The following is a 9,841-nucleotide window of genomic DNA, read 5'->3' as shown; positions in this document are numbered from 1 at the left end:
AAATGGTTCAAAAAGTCAACTTATTCACGCGAAAGACCGAAAAAAATACACAAACCCGCAACTGGCCTATCAGTGTGTTTTCGCGAAATATTATATATTTGCATATCTTTGTATACACAAACAAACACATGTAGAATAAATTACGGTCACATAAGCCAGAAATTATGTAAATATTTTGCTAAGCAAAACTTTTGTACATAAAATATGAGCGGCACTTTTTTGTATGAAATGATATATAGTATATAGATATGTCCACAGATATTTAAATGCGTGGTGTTTGAGTGCCACTGAGTCATACTTAAAATACCAGGGTGCATTATTTACTTAAGCGCATTATGCTTGCTTTACTGAATGCAAACATTTGTGGTGTTTATTTTAAGCATGGAAATATGTACATACATACATATGTAAGTATTACCGTGTTTTTTTTTTTTTGTTTTTTTTTTTAAATTGTGTTTGTGAAGTGGGCCTATTGAAGAAAAATTGGAAAAAACTTAAAGTGAAATTATGAAAAATCAAAATATTTTATCGAAGTTATTGAATTCATATGTGAAAGCCCTTCGCACTTGAAGTCGAGAAGTTCAGAAGTTGGTCTTTAGAATAGTGCCATGATTATTTGAACTGTCCACTCCCAACATACCGATAGAATCAAGCCACSAAATTGATGGTATATCAAATAGAGCACTAAGAAAARAGCAATTAGACCACGCTCAGAGCCGTCTAAAGGCGTAAAAAMGRGGAAAGAACCAAAAGCATCACAATGGCAAACCTCAACCGTAATTACTTTGGTGAATAGATAGACAACATGGGCTAGACTTCTATCTAACCCAAATACTGGGTAGATATGGGTGCTATAGAAGCTATYYTGTTTCGATTCCATCACKACCTTAATCCGTGCTRTCCGMCGTGTACAAAATGCAAATTTYKAAAACACTTATGTGTCAGTTCTCTGGTAAATGGAAAGCAGGCAGCGAAGCATCAGCTCTAATTATGACAAAACTAAGAAATATACAGTATATGAGGCGTCAGTCAGTCCGTATGATAGATGAGGCTTAAATTTTTTCTCTGAATACTGAATCCGGTGGTCGCGTGGGAAAAATTATGACTTAAGAAAAGATTAGCATTAGCGCATTAGACTTCGGCTCTGTAGCTTTCGATGCTTCCTCTTTTCTCCTTGATTCTGTATTATGACCAAGACACAAAGGTTGGCTTTATAAAAAAATGTGTGAAGCCATGCCTAGAGATTACAGTAGATTTGTATATCTGAGAGAAAAATCACCCAAACTCAGAGAGACATAATTTAAAGAGGAAATRTTTGTGGATATAAAAACAATAAAATATATGTAAGAGCTTTGAMKAAAAAACTAAAAGATCAAAARACCTCGTTGTTGTTGGAGAAATGTYCCTGAAAASCCTACATAGTTTTTATACTTTACGAAAAATTTCTTTAAAAAACAATGAAAGGTTTTGATRTCACAAGAAAATCTGATGGGTCAACTTTTTCATTTCATTATGTTTAGTGGCTCTAGGGAATTCAAAATGTTCATGCTACAAAATTAGTTGAAATATTGCTGACTAATGTAATTATCTTATAAAAAGTCCTATGCTACAGTAGAAGTTACAGGAAATGTCAAAACTACACYAGAAGCTTTGACATTGGTTGCTCAAGAACGAAGGCCATGGAGGAGTCTCTCACCGAAAGTGGTCCTCTGGCTCTACRATATCACAGTCAAACCGATTTTRTTCTATGGAAACTTTATRKKGTAGAGGGCGCTAGAAAATTCCCAACATCTCACCGAACTGTCGGGAGTGGAAAWTAAAAATTTCATATTGGAGCAGGCACCACTTAGTACCAGTAATTAAAKCTCAAATTTTAAGTGGCTTCTTGTTAACCTTTTTAGAAGTTGTTAGCTTTAAGGCAAAAGAAATTGTCTAAAACTTGCACACTCTATATACTATAGGTGATTTTTGAATATTTTTTTAACAAACAATGAAGTGAGTTCTCCAAAATATATGTTACCGGCAATTCTCATAACCCAACTCATCTAAAACCTTAAAGGCGCCTTTTTGCATAGACAATTCAGTGCATTTAATATTCCGAATTTTATTCTTGATTTTAAGTTCATGCAGTAGCTAAAAGCAATATTTTCACAGTTTAAACACCAGTTACAACAACAAACGGAGTATATAAAAGGGCTATGAAGGATATAAGAGTGTAATCCATTTGAAACGTTACTCATCCGCACTGGTGGCAKSCGCGCAGTTGGCCGTAAAGAATCCGTGTGGAAAGCGCTTGSCAGTATCAAAATTTGCTGTGAGATTACAGCAGGCAGACACTAGACAGCGTTGAGTGGAGTTAGCAAGTTTTGAAATATTTCCCTGRGAAAAATTGCAGCACTTTTTGAAGCAATGTTTGGAAGGCGCCCGCTGCGCACACGAACGCACAAACGCTTTAAGCGCGCGTACCAGTTAGAAGAAGTAACATTTCTTTGAGCAACCAATAGGAATTTATAATATARGGGGGAGGGCAGTGCAATTTTAATGCACTTTAAGTATGATGCAAGGGAAATAATTTCATACACTGCGCACTTAGCGGAGACGCGCCGCACTAATAACTAAATATTTGCCGAGTGCGAAGCGCTGAGTGCCGCGCCTTTTATTAAAGGAGGAGCTGTAAGCCATTTTGTACGTGACTTAATGAGCAAAAAGGAGTCAATTAGGCGCCAAGCGTGCGACAAGTGGCGGCGTATTTCTTGCCAGCGCAATCAGTGAGTGAAAAGTTTGCCTTGCAGGCGGGTGACGTGGGCGCCGCGGTTAGCGGAAGTGAGTGTTGACGGCGCGGAATACGCCGACAAGTTTATGCCAGCTAAGCGTTGATTTATGGCACCTGCTGTTGCGCGCGCGCTATTGAYGGCTRCCAATGCCTGGTCTGCCACACGCGATGCCGTTGCATGTGATTTGATTTTCGCGCAAGTTGGCGAGTCACGCTTATCGACAGCGCGCGCACACACACACCCACACATAGCTATTTGCGAACGCACAAATTACTATGAAAGTTTAAAATGTCTTAGTTGTTGTTGTTGTTGTTGTGTTTTCACACAGTTTTAGCTCCTCGTTGCSTTTAACGTGAAGCTTGAAGCTGGCAGCTTGAAGGCCCATCTARTGCGATGTGTGCTGGCAAGCAACTGCATGGCGGCGCTTTAAATGGCAGCAGTTGAAGCGTGAAATAATGCTGATATTCTTGTGGGTCGGTAGCTCTTTGCTTAGCGCTGTGTGGTGTCTGGGGCGCGCGGCGTGGCATATTGCTGGTGTGGCAGAAGAATGCGCTGCRGATTYCTCCGATGATGAAGATGACTATGATTTAAAACTTTCGCAGCGAAAATCTATGCAAATGCGATTTAAGCGCCGGATCAACGCAGCCAAAGCTGAATTTATGAAATTTGCGGCAAAGTTGATGACGTGATTTAATTTTTGGCGTGCTATAATTGACTTTTTCATAAATACTTAAATATTTTGGCGGTGCATATAATATACTAATGATATTACATTATCGCTCCCTTGATTCGATTATTTGTAAAGATAGCTGCTGATCTTTGACATTTAATGTTTTCAGCTCAAAATTGGTATATGACTTAACTAAGCCAAGAAGAGAACTTTTAAATTTAGAAAGCGCCTAAATGTAGGCAATACGAAATATACGACTATTATGAATACTTTCTAATCATTGGCTAATTTATGGCTGATGTTGAGTAAACGGACGATGGTAACAGGAGACTAGCAATCAAAGTACCGTGGAAAAGTTTAAATATTGGGCATAAAACTAGATTTATCAATATTCGTGAACTTTGCTTAGGGTATTACTCCATGTCCCGAATATTCCAAAGCACCGTTATTTGAAGCATTTGAAGCCTAATCAACAGCAACTCTTTTCATTCAAACTTTGTGTCTGAAAAAGTCTTTTTTTCGGGGAGTCTTTCTTCATTACTTTTGGTGGAAGTGTATATATGTAAGCATTTTCTAAGTGAGCGAACATGCTCAAGGTGGTCTATATATTTAAAAGATTTGGCTTGGAAGAACGTCCTTATGAACAAAAAATTTTACGATGTGAAACTGGTAGTATTTCCTCAATCAAGATCGTTGCCAAAGACGAGAAGAGCTTACAAAATCCTTGCGAGTCACCCAAGCAGCTTTTTTAAAACACTTAAAAGCAATTGAGTATGCTCAAAAGCAAGGAAATATTCAAGGAAATTGGATGTCATATGAAGTTACGTCGAACGRCACTTTGAATGACGATTCTACAAGTCAGAAATACTGTTTAAATCCTAAAAACGGAACTTTTTTAGTTTTTGCAACGGTTTGCGAATAGTGATGCAAAAGGGATATTAGGTCGTTACTACGGAAAGTCCAGCTGATGGCCTCGAGCTAGTGCTGTTTTTTTTTTCTCTTGTTTCCTGTATATTTTTGTACATGAAATAAATAAATATCTATCTATCTACTACGGAAAGCTCTAAATGCAATAGAGCATACATATGTATATGAAACCKGGCCGACCTGGAAAACCAGTCAAAGTCTTTTTATGTGTTGCGATCAGAAGAACGTGCAGTAATGTGAGTGTGGAAGTGTGTTAAAGCTGGAYGAAACTTTAAAAACTCAAATTGAACCGAGTAACTGCTTAAAACTCCTCGAAATGTGTGACTATATACGAGGCAGTATATTTCAGATATCACAACGATGGATCTCATGTTGTAAGACCGGTTAAAAACCATATGCAAAACAGATTCCGGGTATTTCTCTTCACCCGCTTTATAGACAAAACCCGCTTTGCCTATTCTGACTCTTATCTCTTCCGGAACAACAGGCAGAACAGCCATATTAGAATACAGTTCAGATCAGTATATGATAGCGAAAGTTAGCTTGATTTACCGCCAAGCCGGCGCAGTTCTGTCGGAATGTAGTCCGCAATTTACCGGAAATATGGAAACAATATTTTACATATTTTTCTCAAATAAACGTTCAAATTTTGGGAAAAAAACGCAAGAATATGGAACTATAGACCCAATAAGACATAATCGATATATTTTTCAGAATAAGAACCTTCCTAACCTTATACAATGTCAGCTTTTGTAAAAGCACTTGCAATTTGGGCTTAGGTAGGTGGATAAAGTGAATGTATTAAGTTCCCATTGTGAAACCAGCTGCTGTTTATTGAAAAAACAGCACCACCGACTTCAGCATGTAGTTTGGACCCATCCTTATATTTATATTATTTTATTACTTTTTAGGCTTAATGATTGCATGTTGTAAGTCTTACCCTATATGACTTTAAACCACTTTAAATTTGCCACCGAACAGAAGTTTAATTTCTTTGAGAAATTTCTTTATGAGCATAATAGTAATTTGTTCTGCAAATTAGTTCAACCTAACGCTATCTAATGAGTAACGGATATCGGTATTTGTAATATAATACATTTTACTGCCTTTTATTAGCCATTATACAATAGTAAAGGTTTAATGACCCGCCGCAGCAAATTGTTAGAAGAGCTTAAGTCAATTTACTTTTAATCCCATGCATCAATAGCCACAGATTGTAAACAAATTGCAACTYCCTCACTTGACGCAATGCACTAGTTGGTGGGGCGGCGCCCAGACAAGTCGTCCCTAAATGCAACTGGACGGGCGAATTGGCAAACAACAAGCTGCATACGCAAAGTTTCCATGACCCTCGCCAAGCAACAACTCCATTCATCACAAACTAATGTAAACAATGGTGAAGTAAATACAGATAACTGCTATATTATGAGCAACTGCAAGGAAAACGAGGAAAGATCAAGTGAGTTGAGCAAGACGCAGAGTTAGAGATAGAAAGAGTGTWTGYGTGTGTATTGAARCYGTTGAAAACTTAAGGGAAATACGAGCGAATTTCACCACAAACACACACACAAATATGTTACACGTTAGGAAATTGTGCTGTGTAGTTTAGCTACTATGAGTATTTAAAGGAAAACTTTTTAAGAAATAGGAAATTAAATCTCTTAGCAGTTGGTTCGTCCGTTATGTATCTCCTTTGCTTTGTATGGCTGTGTTTGTTTTCATTTAAGCTTACCTGAARGAGAAATGCTCTTGTGACAATTTTAATTGAAAACTAATATCTAAAATATTTATAGATAAATAATACCTAAGAAGGGGAGAGTATGCAAAGTCAACTGGGCATTAGATGAAGAGCCGCGGAGTAGCTAATTATAGAAGCAAAACTAAAAATATGTCTTTATCTCTTTATGGGTGACAGTGTTCTAAGCTGGTATCCTGGTTCACYCAGTAAGGTTCCAAAGAGATAGATCCAAAAGAGTAATATTGTATTCAATAACGAATACTAGTTTTGATTCGATAATTTATTACTGAGAGAAGAGAGAGCTGGTTTGAAAAGGGGAATCTGAATATCAATAAACTGAGCATGTTCWCAGATTAAAGAAGAAAACTTATCACTGAGAGCAGAGAGCGCTGATTTGGAAAAAAAAATTAAGAATAACAGAATCTCTTAAAACTCTGAGCAAATTTTGGCGCAGCATGGCTGGGCAGTAGCACATTGACGACCTTGAATATTGCAATATTTCAATTGGAGAACTGCTTTTCGCAGGCAAGCTTATTAAAAACAAGAGAGAACCCAAGTTTTACTACACCGTAGCTCTAATATCCCCCTCACAAGTACTTTTTTAAATTAATTGGTATAAAAGTATCTATAACTAGATTTTGTTCCGTAAGTTTGTCTGACAGCTATATGCTATTGTAGTTCGATCTCCTTTATTTATTCGCATATTGTAAGCATGTCTGAAATAATAATATCTGGTAAAATTCGTCAAGATACATTTTCAAATAAGAAAGTTTTTCATACAAGGACTTGTTTAGATKGGTCAGTATGTATGAGAGCTATAGAATATAGTAGTCCGATTTGAATAATTTCAATAATTTKTTCGAAAGTTRTGGAACTGTTTTTTGTAATAATCTGTGACAAATTTCATGAATAGCTCTTATCAAAGCAAAAAGTTTTCCATACAAGAACTTGRTTTTGATCGACYGGTTTGTATGACACGTAGTTCGGTCTCTTTGATTTCTTTGKAGATTATAGCCTTAAATAATAATATTTGAAAAATTTCGAGAAGATACCTTGTCAATTAAAAAAGTTTTCCACAGAARGATGAAAGTGTGATCGTTCAGTTTGTAGGGCAGCGATATGCCATAGTTGTCTGATATAAACGGTTCCAAAAAATAAGCAGCTTCTTGCTGAGAAAAAAACGTGTGCAAAAGTTCAGATCGATATCTCAAAAACCGAGGKACTAGTACACGTATAAACAGACGAAGTTCTAGATCTTATACACTTCATAGCAGGGTATAACTAGACCTAACCCAACATGTTACACAAATGCACAATGTTACATTACAAAGATATTCCTTGCSAGACAACCAGTCTTCGACTCACTCACTCTAGCGTGAAGTTTAAGCCATAAAATATAGCATCTCCTCCCCTCTAAACTACAGGAATATCCTTTCGTTCGCCTTTAAATTTTATTTGGCATTATTTTTGATGTTTTCTCTTCTGTTAATTTTATTTTATTACGCTTTGTCTTTATTAAGCTTGTCAGCATGTCAACGCTGCTTCTCCTTTCTTTAATTACATGCTGTGACTTTTCAATTAAAATGCTTAAGGTTGGCTAAATGCTCAAGCATCGGCGCGTAGCATTTTCATTGAATGAATAAAGTTAGCGTTGAGTGGGAGAGTGAGTGTGAATGTGTGTGTGTGTGTGTGTGTGTGTGAAGTGAGGATTGGCAGCTTACAAATTTCATTTTCCGGCATACTTAGTGTTCACAGCTACTTTCTCCGCTTGGCAACTTCCGGATTTCACTGCACTGCCGCTTCTATTATTCACATTCTATGTCGTCATGCTGCTTTGTTGTTGCTTTTCAACTCGTTTTCTCGCTTAATGCCTTATTCCATTTTAATGCCCACTTCAAGTTATTTCCCTTTTATATGTACTTTTTTCAATTGTTGTAAATTTTTCATCTTGTTAACTTATTTCTTTGCTTGCTTGGCTGCTTACTCACTTTCGTTGCCTCTTTTTGCTGTTTTGCTTCCTTTCGGTTTGTTTGTGGCAGGCGRTTTAAGTACGTTTGTAATTTGCACCAATTACTTTTATGAATTTTATTGTTTTTTATTGTTATTGCAGGGCTTTCCAGTAGGCGGTCATTAAGTGTTTTGTATAAAGGCAAGTGATTTTGCAAGTTATTAAGAGGGATTACGGCATTAAAAATAATAAAAATAGTGATTTAATATAGAAAAGGTAGGGTCAGAGTTCATTAGCAGAGGGTATAGAGAGGGTTTTGCAGCCTATATTACCTAATTAACAATGTCTCTAGAGACTGTTGAATATAAATTATTGAAGAGACTATTAAGTAGGATAAATGAAAGACTTTACAGTTAGTTAACAGATATTAATGCTTTTAGGTGAATTGCGGGTCCGAGATTTTTAAAAAGTGCATAATGGCTTAATGTTCCAATGGCATCCTCCAGTACACAGTCAGGGGAAATTTTCATTAATTATAAGTCATAGTATATATGTATGTACGTATATGTTTCAAGTAGCGCCCGTACCAAATCAAGGCTGAAACACCTCGTATTTTATAATTTTAGACATCCAGGGTGAGATAACKAAAAAATTAATGCAGCATCTAAGCACATTCTGTGATAGGTTCAGACACTTTGACCACCTGAGCTGCAATTACTGAAGTTTTTCATCTGACTTCACAAAGGACGGTACATAGCAATCTAAATATTATCGTCTGCCATCTTGAGATATTACTTATCTAACCTTGTTATATATGAGTTATAAAAATATATTACAAATAGTCTTAATTTTCTCCTTTGTTCTGAATCTCTCCTTTCCTTACTATAGTAGTTCGAAGGATCAAAAAGATTTTCATTCTGAATCGAATTTCGGAAAGACAGACATGGATCTCAGATAATTCTTGCTGGCAGTTGCGAACTTAATATGCCTTCTTCAATAATAATTTTAGGATTCCAAACTGTACATACACTTGGCGGCGAAAAAATACTCGATTTTTTCATCGCATAGATAGTAAAGATTGATGTTTTGCACTGCGACCTACGGTCTATTATGCCCTCCCATATATCACATGTGGTCACCAAGGTCCAGCATCCTGACCAATTCCATGAGGCTGCTGGACGCGACTGAGATGTTGTGATCTCTGTCCATGTAGTTGGAACCTAGCGTCTTAAGTCTGCTTCTGCAAATTTATGGGCAATCCAGTATCAGGAGATTTTCTGTTTACGTATGAAGTATTCGCTCCTTATTACATATGCACACTTTATCGTTAAAATTGGATTTTTATTGTAAACAAAAAACAAGAAAAAACGTTAACTTCGGTTGCACCGAAGGGAAAGAGGATATCGAAGTTGTCCCACATTAATTATAAAAACTTTGTCTGAAAGAAATTTTATGAACTTTGAACTTTGTTCATATTCATCTTTTTTGTTTGTTTTTTGTATGTCCATCGATCGATGAAATTGTTCAGAGCAAATACATAGCTGTCATACAAGCTGTTCTAGCAAAATAAGCCATTTTTGGGGAAATTTTTTTATTAGGCAAGATATATTCACGAAATCTTGCTTGGTTAGTTTTTTGGGGCAACGTTACAATCTTCGAAAAAAATTTTCAGATCGGACCACTGTGTCATACACATACATACATATATATGTATTTAGCTGAAATACATACTGACCGATCAAAATTAAGTTTTTTATTTTATTATTGTTTGTTTTTTTAAGATT

The 9,841-nt window shown here is 36.4% G+C and overlaps 1 protein-coding gene across 1 annotated transcript in view; it reads right to left on the bottom strand.

Moving 5' to 3' along the window:
• The window catches only part of LOC108972600 (interference hedgehog), a gene marked incomplete at its 3' end in the record, with an annotated part of 228,030 nt that overhangs the window by 217,114 nt on the left and 1,075 nt on the right, over nucleotides 1–9,841 (bottom strand).

This window comes from Bactrocera latifrons, unplaced genomic scaffold, assembly GCF_001853355.1.
Source record: "Bactrocera latifrons isolate USDA-ARS-PBARC rearing strain unplaced genomic scaffold, ASM185335v1 scaffold_41, whole genome shotgun sequence".
Classification (NCBI taxonomy): Eukaryota; Metazoa; Arthropoda; class Insecta; order Diptera; family Tephritidae; genus Bactrocera; species Bactrocera latifrons.
This window is presented reverse-complemented; position numbering and strand designations above follow the sequence as displayed.